Source organism: Calliopsis andreniformis, unplaced genomic scaffold (genome assembly GCF_051401765.1).
Source record: "Calliopsis andreniformis isolate RMS-2024a unplaced genomic scaffold, iyCalAndr_principal scaffold0076, whole genome shotgun sequence".
Taxonomy (NCBI): Eukaryota; Metazoa; Arthropoda; class Insecta; order Hymenoptera; family Andrenidae; genus Calliopsis; species Calliopsis andreniformis.
In genome coordinates this window covers 2,175,690-2,187,641 of record NW_027480485.1, presented here as the reverse complement: position 1 = coordinate 2,187,641, position 11,952 = coordinate 2,175,690, and positions in this window count along the sequence as shown.

Sequence of the window (11,952 nt, the reverse complement as noted above, 5' to 3'; positions counted from 1 at the left end):
ATGAAAATTGGGTGTTGAGGGTTGAGGATTGAGGATTGAAGATTGAGTATTGACGATTGAAGATTGAGGATTGAGGATTGAGGAATCAGGATTGAGGATTCAGGATTGTGGTTTGAGGACTGAGGATTGAGGATTGAGGATTGAGGATTGAGGATTGAGGATTGAGGATTTTAGATTGAGGATTGTGTATCGCGGATTGAACATTGTGGATTGAGGATTGAGGATTGGGGATTGAGGATTGAGGACTGAAGATTGTATATTGATGGTTGAAGATTGAGGATTGAGGATTGAGTGTCTTGGATTGAGGACGAGGACTGAGGGTTGAGTATTGATGTCTGAGGTCTGAGGATTGAGGATTGAGGATTGAGAATTGAGGATTGAGGATTGAGGATTGAGTATTGAGTATTGAAGGTTGAGGATTGATGATTGAGGATTGAGGATTGAGGATTGAGGGTTGAGGATTGAGGATTGAGGATTGAGGATTGAAGGTTGAGGATTGGCGATTGAGGAGTGACGATTGAGGATTGAGGATTGAGGATTGAGGATTGAGGATTGAAGATTGAGGATCGGGGACTGAGTGTTGAGGGTTGAGTGATGAGAATTGATGTTTGTGGATAGAGATTTGAAGATTGCAAGTTGAGTATTGCGTATTGAAAACTCTGAACTGTGGATATTCTATTGAGGAATGAGGATTGGCAACTGATTGTTGAGGACTGAGTGCTGAAGATTGAGGATTGAGGATTGAGGATTGAGGATTGAGGATTGAGGATTGAAGATTGAGGATTGTGTATCGCGGATTGAACATTGAGGATTGAGGATTGAGGATTGAGGATTGAGAATTGAGGATTGAGGATTGAGGATTGAAGGTTGAGGATTGGGGATTGAGGAGTGACGATTGAGGATTGAGGATTGAGAATTGAGGATTGAGGATTGAATATTGAGGATTGTGGACTGAGTGTTGAGGGTTGAGTGGTGAGAATTGATGTTTGTGGATAGAGATTTGAAGATTGCGGATTGAGTATTGCGTATTGAAAACTCTGAACTGTGGATATTCTATTGAGGATTGAGGATTGGCAACTGATTGTTGAGGACTGAGTGCTGAAGATTGAGGATTGAGGATTGAGGATTGAGGATTGAGGATTGAGGATTGAAGATTGAGGATTGTGTATCGCGGATTGAACATTGAGGATTGAGGTTTGAGGACTGAGGATTGAGGATTGAGGGTTGAGGGTTGAGGATTGAGGATTGAGGATTGAAGACTGAGGATTGAGGATTGAGGATGAGGACTGAGGGTTGAGGATTGAGGTTTGAGGACTAAGGACTGAGGATCGAGGATTGAGAATTGAGGATTGAGGATTGAGGGTTGAAGATTGAGGGTTGGGTATAGAGGATTGAAGAATGAGGATTGAGGATTGAGGATTGAGGATTGAGGATTGAGGATTGAAGATTGAGTATTGAGGATTGAAGACTGACGATTGAGGATTGAGGATTGAAGCTTGAGGATTGAGGATTGAAGATTGAGTATTGAGGATTGAAGATTGTGGGTTGACGATTGAGGATTGAGTATTGAGGAATGAAGATTGAGGATTGAGGATTGAGGATTGAGGACTGAGGATTGATGATTGAGTATTGAGGATTGAAGACTGAGAATTGTGGATTGATGATTGAGGATTGTGGATTGAAGATTGAGGATTGAGGATTGAGGATTGAGGATTGAGGATTGAGGATTGTGGATTGAAGTTTGAATATTGACGATTAAGGGTTGAGGATTGAGTACTGAGGATTGAAGATTGAGGATTGAGGATTGAGGATTGAGTATTGAGGATTGAGGATTGAGGATCGAGGATTGAAGATTGAGTCTTGAGGATTGAAGATTGAGGATTGAGGATTGAGGTTTGAGGATTGAGGATTGAGGATCGAGGATTGAGAATTGAGGATTGAGGATTGAGGATTGAAGATTGAGGGTTGGGTATAGAGGATTGAAGAATGAGGATTGAGGATTGAGGATTGAGGATTGAGTATTGAGGATTGAAGATTGAGGATTGAGGGTTGAGGATTGAGGATTGAGGAATGAGAACTGAGGATTGAAGATTGAGGAGTGAGGATTGAGGATTGAGGATTGAAGATTGAGGGTTGGGTATAGATAATTGAAGAATGAGGATTGAGGATTGAGGATTGAGGATTGAGTATTGAGGATCGAAGATTGAGGATTGAGGGTTGAGGATAGAGGATTGAGGATTGAGAACTGAGGATTGAAGATTGAGGAGTGAGTATTGAGGATCGAGCATTGAGGATTGAGGATTGAGGATCGAGGATTGAAGATTGAGTCTTGAGGATTGAATATTGAGGATTGAGTATTGAGGATTGAGGATTGAGGTTTGAGGATTGAGGATTGAGGATTGAACATTGAGGACTGAGTGTTGAGGGTTGAGTAATGGGAATTGATGTTTGTGGATAGAGGTTTGAAGATTGCAGATTGAGTATTGAGTATTGAAAACTGTGAATTGAGGACATTCTATTAAGGATTGAGGATTGACAACTGATTGTTGAGGACTGAGGGCCGAAGATTGAGGATTCAGGATTGAGGATTCAGAATTGAGGTTTGAGGTCTGAGGATTGAGAATTGAAGATTGAGTATTGAGGATTGAAAGTTGAGGATTGAGGATTGAGGATTGAGTATTGAGGATGAGGGCTGAGGGTTGATGATTGAGGTTTGAGGACGGAGGACTGAGGATTGAGGATTGAGAATTGAGGATTGAGGATTGAGGATTGCTGATTGAGGATTGGGTATAGAGGACTGAAGAATGAGGATTGAGGATTGGGGATTGAGGATTGAGTGTTGAGGATTGAAGATTGAGTATTGAGGGTTGAAGACTGACGATTGAGGATTGAGGATTGAGGATTGAGGATTGAGGATTGAGGATAGAAGATTGAGTATTGAGGATTGAAAATTGAGGACTGAGGATTGAGGATTGAGGATTAAGGATTGAAGATTGAGGATTGGGGACTGACTGCTGAGGGTTGAGTTGCGAGAATTGATGTTTGCGGATAGAGATTTGAAGATTGCAGATTGAGTATTGAGTATTGAAAACTGTGAATTGACGATATTCTATTGAGGATTGAGGATTGACAGCTGATTGTTTAGGTCTGAGGACTGAAGATTGAGGATTCAGGATTGAGGATACAGGATTGAGGTTTGAGGACTGAGGATTGAGGATTGAGGGTTGGGGGTTGAGGATTGAGGATTGAGGATTGAAGACTGAGGATTGAGGATTGAGGATGAGGGCTGAGGGTTGAGGATTGAGGGTTGAGGATTGAGGATTGAGGATTGAGGATTGAAGATTGAGGATTGGGGATTGAGGATTGAGAATTGAGGATTGAGGATTGAACATTGAGGACTGAGTGTTGAGGGTTGAGTAATGGGAATTGATGTTTGTGGATAGAGGTTTGAAGATTGCAGATTGAGTATTGAGTACTGAAAACTGTGAATTGAGGATATTCTATTGAGGATTGAGGATTGACAACTGATTGTTGAGGACTGAGGGCCGAAGATTGAGGATTCAGGATTGAGGATTCAGAATTGAGGTTTGAGAACTGAGGATTGAGGATTGGAGATTGAGTATTGAGGATTGAATGTTGAGGATCGAGGATTGAGGATTGAGTATTGACGATGACGTCTGAGGGTTGAGGATTGAGGTTTGAGGACTGAGGATTGAGGATCGAGGATTGAGAATTGAGGATTGAGGATTGAGGATTGAAGATTGAGGGTTGGGTATAGAGGATTGAAGAATGAGGATTGAGTATTGAGGATTGAGGATTGAGGATCGAGGATTGAAGATTGAGTCTTGAGGATTGAAGATTGAGGATTGAGGATTGAGGTTTGAGGATTGAGGATTGAGGATTGAGGATTGAGGATTGAAGATTGAGGATTGTGTATCGCGGATTGAACATTGAGGATTGAGGATTGAGGATTGAGGATTGAGAATTGAGGATTGAGGATTGAGGATTGAAGGTTGAGTATTGGGGATTGAGGAGTGACGATTGAGGATTGAGGATTGAGAATTGAGGATTGAGGATTGAATATTGAGGATTGTGGACTGAGTGTTGAGGGTTGAGTGGTGAGAATTGATGTTTGTGGATAGAGATTTGAAGATTGCGGATTGAGTATTGCGTATTGAAAACTCTGAACTGTGGATATTCTATTGAGGATTGAGGATTGGCAACTGATTGTTGAGGACTGAGTGCTGAAGATTGAGGATTGAGGATTGAGGATTGAGGATTGAGGATTGAGGATTGAAGATTGAGGATTGTGTATCGCGGATTGAACATTGAGGATTGAGGTTTGAGGACTGAGGATTGAGGATTGAGGGTTGAGGGTTGAGGATTGAGGATTGAGGATTGAAGACTGAGGATTGAGGATTGAGGATGAGGACTGAGGGTTGAGGATTGAGGTTTGAGGACTAAGGACTGAGGATCGAGGATTGAGAATTGAGGATTGAGGATTGAGGGTTGAAGATTGAGGGTTGGGTATAGAGGATTGAAGAATGAGGATTGAGGATTGAGGATTGAGGATTGAGGATTGAGGATTGAAGATTGAGTATTGAGGATTGAAGACTGACGATTGAGGATTGAGGATTGAAGCTTGAGGATTGAGGATTGAAGATTGAGTATTGAGGATTGAAGATTGTGGGTTGACGATTGAGGATTGAGTATTGAGGAATGAAGATTGAGGATTGAGGATTGAGGATTGAGGACTGAGGATTGATGATTGAGTATTGAGGATTGAAGACTGAGAATTGTGGATTGATGATTGAGGATTGTGGATTGAAGATTGAGGATTGAGGATTGAGGATTGAGGATTGAGGATTGAGGATTGTGGATTGAAGTTTGAATATTGACGATTAAGGGTTGAGGATTGAGTACTGAGGATTGTAGATTGAGGATTGAGGATTGAGGATTGAGTATTGAGGATTGAGGATTGAGGATCGAGGATTGAAGATTGAGTCTTGAGGATTGAAGATTGAGGATTGAGGATTGAGGTTTGAGGATTGAGGATTGAGGATCGAGGATTGAGAATTGAGGATTGAGGATTGAGGATTGAAGATTGAGGGTTGGGTATAGAGGATTGAAGAATGAGGATTGAGGATTGAGGATTGAGGATTGAGTATTGAGGATTGAAGATTGAGGATTGAGGGTTGAGGATTGAGGATTGAGGAATGAGAACTGAGGATTGAAGATTGAGGAGTGAGGATTGAGGATTGAGGATTGAAGATTGAGGGTTGGGTATAGATAATTGAAGAATGAGGATTGAGGATTGAGGATTGAGGATTGAGTATTGAGGATCGAAGATTGAGGATTGAGGGTTGAGGATAGAGGATTGAGGATTGAGAACAGAGGATTGAAGATTGAGGAGTGAGTATTGAGGATCGAGCATTGAGGATTGAGGATTGAGGATCGAGGATTGAAGATTGAGTCTTGAGGATTGAATATTGAGGATTGAGTATTGAGGATTGAGGATTGAGGTTTGAGGATTGAGGATTGAGGATTGAACATTGAGGACTGAGTGTTGAGGGTTGAGTAATGGGAATTGATGTTTGTGGATAGAGGTTTGAAGATTGCAGATTGAGTATTGAGTATTGAAAACTGTGAATTGAGGACATTCTATTAAGGATTGAGGATTGACAACTGATTGTTGAGGACTGAGGGCCGAAGATTGAGGATTCAGGATTGAGGATTCAGAATTGAGGTTTGAGGTCTGAGGATTGAGAATTGAAGATTGAGTATTGAGGATTGAAAGTTGAGGATTGAGGATTGAGGATTGAGTATTGAGGATGAGGGCTGAGGGTTGATGATTGAGGTTTGAGGACGGAGGACTGAGGATTGAGGATTGAGAATTGAGGATTGAGGATTGAGGATTGCTGATTGAGGATTGGGTATAGAGGACTGAAGAATGAGGATTGAGGATTGGGGATTGAGGATTGAGTGTTGAGGATTGAAGATTGAGTATTGAGGGTTGAAGACTGACGATTGAGGATTGAGGATTGAGGATTGAGGATTGAGGATTGAGGATAGAAGATTGAGTATTGAGGATTGAAAATTGAGGACTGAGGATTGAGGATTGAGGATTAAGGATTGAAGATTGAGGATTGGGGACTGAGTGCTGAGGGTTGAGTTGCGAGAATTGATGTTTGTGGATAGAGATTTGAAGATTGCAGATTGAGTATTGAGTATTGAAAACTGTGAATTGACGATATTCTATTGAGGATTGAGGATTGACAGCTGATTGTTTAGGTCTGAGGACTGAAGATTGAGGATTCAGGATTGAGGATACAGGATTGAGGTTTGAGGACTGAGGATTGAGGATTGAGGGTTGGGGGTTGAGGATTGAGGATTGAGGATTGAAGACTGAGGATTGAGGATTGAGGATGAGGGCTGAGGGTTGAGGATTGAGGGTTGAGGATTGAGGATTGAGGATTGAGGATTGAAGATTGAGGATTGGGGATTGAGGATTGAGGATTGAGGATTGAGGATTGAAGATTGAGTATTGAGCATTGAAGATTGACGATTGAGGATTGAGAATTGAGGATTGAGGATTGAACATTGAGGACTGAGTGTTGAGGGTTGAGTAATGGGAATTGATGTTTGTGGATAGAGGTTTGAAGATTGCAGATTGAGTATTGAGTACTGAAAACTGTGAATTGAGGATATTCTATTGAGGATTGAGGATTGACAACTGATTGTTGAGGACTGAGGGCCGAAGATTGAGGATTCAGGATTGAGGATTCAGAATTGAGGTTTGAGAACTGAGGATTGAGGATTGAAGATTGAGTATTGAGGATTGAATGTTGAGGATCGAGGATTGAGGATTGAGTATTGACGATGACGTCTGAGGGTTGAGGATTGAGGTTTGAGGACTGAGGCCTGAGGATTGAGGATTGAGAATTGAGGATTCAGGATTGAGGATTGAAGATTGAGGATTGGGTATTGAGGATTGAAGAATGAGTATTGAGGATTGAGGATTGAGTGTCGTGGATTGAGGACGAGGACTGAGGGTTGAGTATTGATGTCTGAGGTCTGAGGATTGAGGATTGAGTATTGAGAACTGAGGACTGAGGATTGAGGACTGAAGATTGAGGATTGAGGATTGAGGATTGAGGATTGAGGATGAGGGCTGACGGCTGAGGATTGAGGTTTGAGGACGGAGGACTGAGGATTGAGAATTGAGGGTTGAGGATTGAGGATTGAAGATTGAGGATTGGGTATTGAGGATTGAAGAATGACGATTGAAGATTGAGGATTGAGTATTGAGGATTGAAGATTGAGGATTGAGGGTTGAGGATTGAGAATTGAGGATTGATGATTGAGTATTGAGGATCGAAGATTGAGAATTGGGGATTGAGGAATGAGGATTGTGGATTGAAGATTGAGGATTGAGGATTGAGGATTGAGGATTGAGGATTGAGGATTGTGAATTGAGGTTTGAATATTGACGATCAAGGATTGAGGATTGAGTACTGAGGATTGAAGATTGAGGATTGAGGATTGACAGCTGACTGTTGAGGTCTGAGGTCTGAAGATTGAGGATTCAGGTTTGAGGATACAGGATTGAGGTTTGAGGACTGAGGATTGAGGATTGAGGATTGAGGATTGAGGATTGAGGATTGAGGATTGAAGACTCAGGATTGAGGATTGAGGATGAGGCCTGAGGGTTGAGGATTGAGGATTGAGGATTGAGGACTGAGGATTGAGAATTGAGGATTGAGGATTGAAGAATGAGTATTGAGGATCGAGGATTGAGGATTGAGGATTGACGATGAGGGCTGTGGGTTGAGGATTGAGGTTTGAGGACTGAGGGCTGAGGATTGAGGATTGAGAATTGAGGACTGAGGACTGAGGATTGAGGATTGAAGATTGAGGATTGGGTATTGAGGATTGAAGAATGAGGATTGAGGATTGAGGATTGAGGATTGAGGATTGAGGGTTGAGGATTGAGGATTGAGGATTGTGGATTTAGGTTTGAATATTGACGATTAAGGATTGAGGATTGAGTAGTGGGAATTGAAGGTTGAAGATTGAGGATTGAGCATTGAGGATTGAAGATTGAGGACTGGGGAGTGAGGATTGAGGATTGAGGATTGAGGATTGAGGATTGGGGATTGAGGATTGAGGATTGAGGATTGAGGATTGAAGATAGAGTATTGAGCATTGAAGATTGACGATTGAGGATTGAGGATTGAGGATTGAGGATTGAACATTGAGGACTGAGTGTTGAGGGTTGAGTAATGGGAATTGATGTTTGTGGATAGAGGTTTGAAGATTGCAGATTGAGTATTGAGTATTGAAAACTGTGAATTGAGGATATTCTATTGAGGATTGAGGATTGACAACTGATTGTTGAGGACTGAGTGCCGAAGATTGAGGATTCAGGATTCAGGATTCAGAATTGAGGTTTGAGAACTGAGGATTGAGGATTGAAGATTGAGTATTAAGGATTGAAGGTTGAGGATTGAGGATTGAGGATTGAGGATTGAGGATTGAGTATTGACGATGAGGGCTGAGGGTTGAGGATTGAGGTTTGAGGACTGAGGCCTGAGGATTGAGGATTGAGAATTGAGGATTCAGGATTGAGGATTGAAGATTGAGGATTGGGTATTGAGGATTGAAGAATGAGTATTGAGGATTGAGGATTGAGTGTCGTGGATTGAGGACGAGCACTGAGGGTTGAGTATTGATGTCTGAGGTCTGAGGATTGAGGATTGAGTATTGAGAACTGAGGACTGAGGGTTGAGGACTGAAGATTGAGGATTGAGGATTGAGGATTGAGGATTGAGGATGAGAGCTGAGGGCTGAGGATTGAGGTTTGAGGACGGAGGACTGAGGATTGAGAATTGAGGGTTGAGGATTGAGCATTGAAGATTGAGGATTGGGTATTGAGGATTGAAGAATGATGATTGAGGATTGAGGATTGAGTATTGAGGATTGAAGATTGAGGATTGAGGGTTGAGGATTGAGGATTGAGGATTGAGAACTGAGGATTGAAGATTGAGGAGTGAGGATTGAGGATTGAGTATTGAGGATTGAGGATTGAGGATCGAGGATTGAAGATTGAGTCTTGAGGATTGAAGATTGAGGATTGAGGATTGAGGATTGAGGATTGAGGTTTGAGGATTGAGGATTGAGGATTGAACATTGAGGACTGAGTGTTGAGGGTTGAGTAATGGGAATTGATGTTTGTGGATAGAGGTTTGAAGATTGCAGATTGAGTATTGAGTATTGAAAACTCTGAATTGAGGATATTCTATTGAGGATTGAGGATTGACAACTGATTGTTGAGGACTGAGGGCCGAAGATTGAGGATTCAGGATTGAGGATTCAGAATTGAGGTTTGAGGACTGAGGATTGAGGATTGAAGATTGAGTATTGAGGATTGAAAGTTGAGGACTGAGGATTGAGGATTGAGTATTCAGGATGAGGGCTGAGGGTTGAGGATTGAGGTTTGAGGACGGAGGACTGAGGATTGAGGATTGAGAATTGAGGATTGAGGATTGAGGATTGATGATTGAGGATTGGGTATTGAGGATTGAAGAATGAGGATTGAGGATTGAGGATTGAGGATTGAGTGTTGAGGATTGAAGATTGAGTATTGAGGGTTGAAGACTGACGATTGAAGATTGAGTTTGAGGGTTGAAGACTGACGATTGAGGATTGAGAATTGAGGATTGAGGATTGAGGGTTGTGGATTGAGGGTTGGGTATATAGGATTGAAGATTGAGTATTGAGGATTGAAGGTTGAGGGTTGACGATTGAGGATTGAGTATTGAGGAATGAAGATTGAGGATTGAGGATTGAGGATTGAGGATTGAGGATTGATGATTGAGTATGGAGGATTGAAGATTGAGGATTGGGGATTGAGGATTGAGGATTCTGGATTGAAGATTGAGGATTGACGATTGAGGATTGAGGATTGAGGATTGAGGATTGTGGATTGAAGTTTGAATATTGACGATTAAGGGTTGAGGATTGAGTACTGAGGATTGAAGATTGAGGATTCAGGATTGAGGATTGAGTATTCAGGATTGAGGATTGAGGATCGAGGATTGAAGATTGAGTCTTGAGGATTGATGATTGAGGATTGAGGATTGAGGATTGAGGATTGAGGTTTGAGGATTGAGGATTGAGGATTGAACATTGAGGACTGAGTGTTGAGGTTTGAGTAATGGGAATTGACGTTTGTGGATAGAGGTTTGGAGATTGCAGATTGAGTATTGAGCATTGAAAACTGTGAATTGAGGATATTCTATTGAGGATTGAGGATTGACAACTGATTGTTGAGGACTGAGGGCCGAAGATTGAGGATTCAGGATTGAGGATTCAGAATTGAGGCTTGAGGACTGAGGATTGAGGATTGAAGATTGAGTATTGAGGATTGAAGGTTCAGGATTGAGGATTGAGGATTGAGTATTGAGGATGAGGGCTGAGGGTTGAGGATTGAGGATTGAAGATTGAGTATTGAGGATTGAAGATTGAGGATTGTGGATTGAGGATTGATGATTGAGGATTGAAGATTAAAGGATGAGGGCTGAGGGTTGAGGATTGAGGTTTGAGGACTGAGGACAGAGGATTGAGGATTGAGAATTGAGGATTGAGGATTGAGGATTGAGTATTGAGGATTGAAGATTGAGGATTGAGGGTTGAGGATAGAGGATTGAGGATTGAGAACTGAGGATTGAAGATTGAGGAGTGAGGATTGAGGATTGAGTATTGAGGATTGAGGATTGAGGATCGAGGATTGAAGATTGAGTCTTGAGGATTGAATATTGAGGATTGAGGATTGAGGATTGAGGATTGAGGTTTGAGGATTGAGGATTGAGGATTGAACATTGAGGACTGAGTGTTGAGGGTTGAGTAATGGGAATTGATGTTTGTGGATAGAGGTTTGAAGATTGCAGATTGAGTATTGAGTATTGAAAACTGTGAATTGAGGATATTCTATTGAGGATTGAGGATTGACAACTGATTGTTGAGGACTGAGGGCTGAAGATTGAGGATTGAGGATTGAGGATTGAGGATTGAGGATTGAGGATTGAAGATTGAGGATTGTGTATCGCGGATTGAACATTGAGGATTGAGGATTGGGGATTGAGGATTGAGAATTGAGGATTGAGGATTGAGGATTGAAGGTTGAGGATTGGGGATTGAGGAGTGACGATTGAGGATTGAGGATTGAGAATTGAGGATTGAGGATTGAATATTGAGGATTGTGGACTGAGTGTTGAGGGTTGAGTGGTGAGAATTGATGTTTGTGGATAGAGATTTGAAGATTGCGGATTGAGTATTGCGTATTGAAAACTCTGAACTGTTAATATTCTATTGTGGATTGAGGATTGGCAACTGATTGTTGAGGACTGAGTGCTGAAGATTGAGGATTGAGGATTGAGGATTGAGGATTGAGGATTGAGGATTGAAGATTGAGGATTGTGTATCGCGGATTGAACATTGAGGATTGAGGTATGAGGACTGAGGATTGAGGATTGAGGGTTGAGGGTTGAGGATTGAGGATTGAGGATTGAAGACTGAGGATTGAGGATTGAGGATGAGGACTGAGGGTTGAGGATTGAGGTTTGAGGACTGAGGACTGAGGATCGAGGATTGAGAATTGAGGATTGAGGATTGAGGGTTGAAGAGTGAGGGTTGGGTATAGAGGATTGAAGAATGAGGATTGAGTATTGAGGATTGAGGATTGAGGATTGAGGATTGAAGATTGAGTATTGAGGATTGAAGACTGACGATTGAGGATTGAGGATTGAAGCTTGAGGATTGAGGATTGAAGATTGAGTATTGAGGATTGAAGATTGTGGGTTGACGATTGAGGATTGAGTATTGAGGAATGAAGATTGAGGATTGAGGATTGAGGATTGAGGACTGAGGATTGATGATTGAGTATTGAGGATT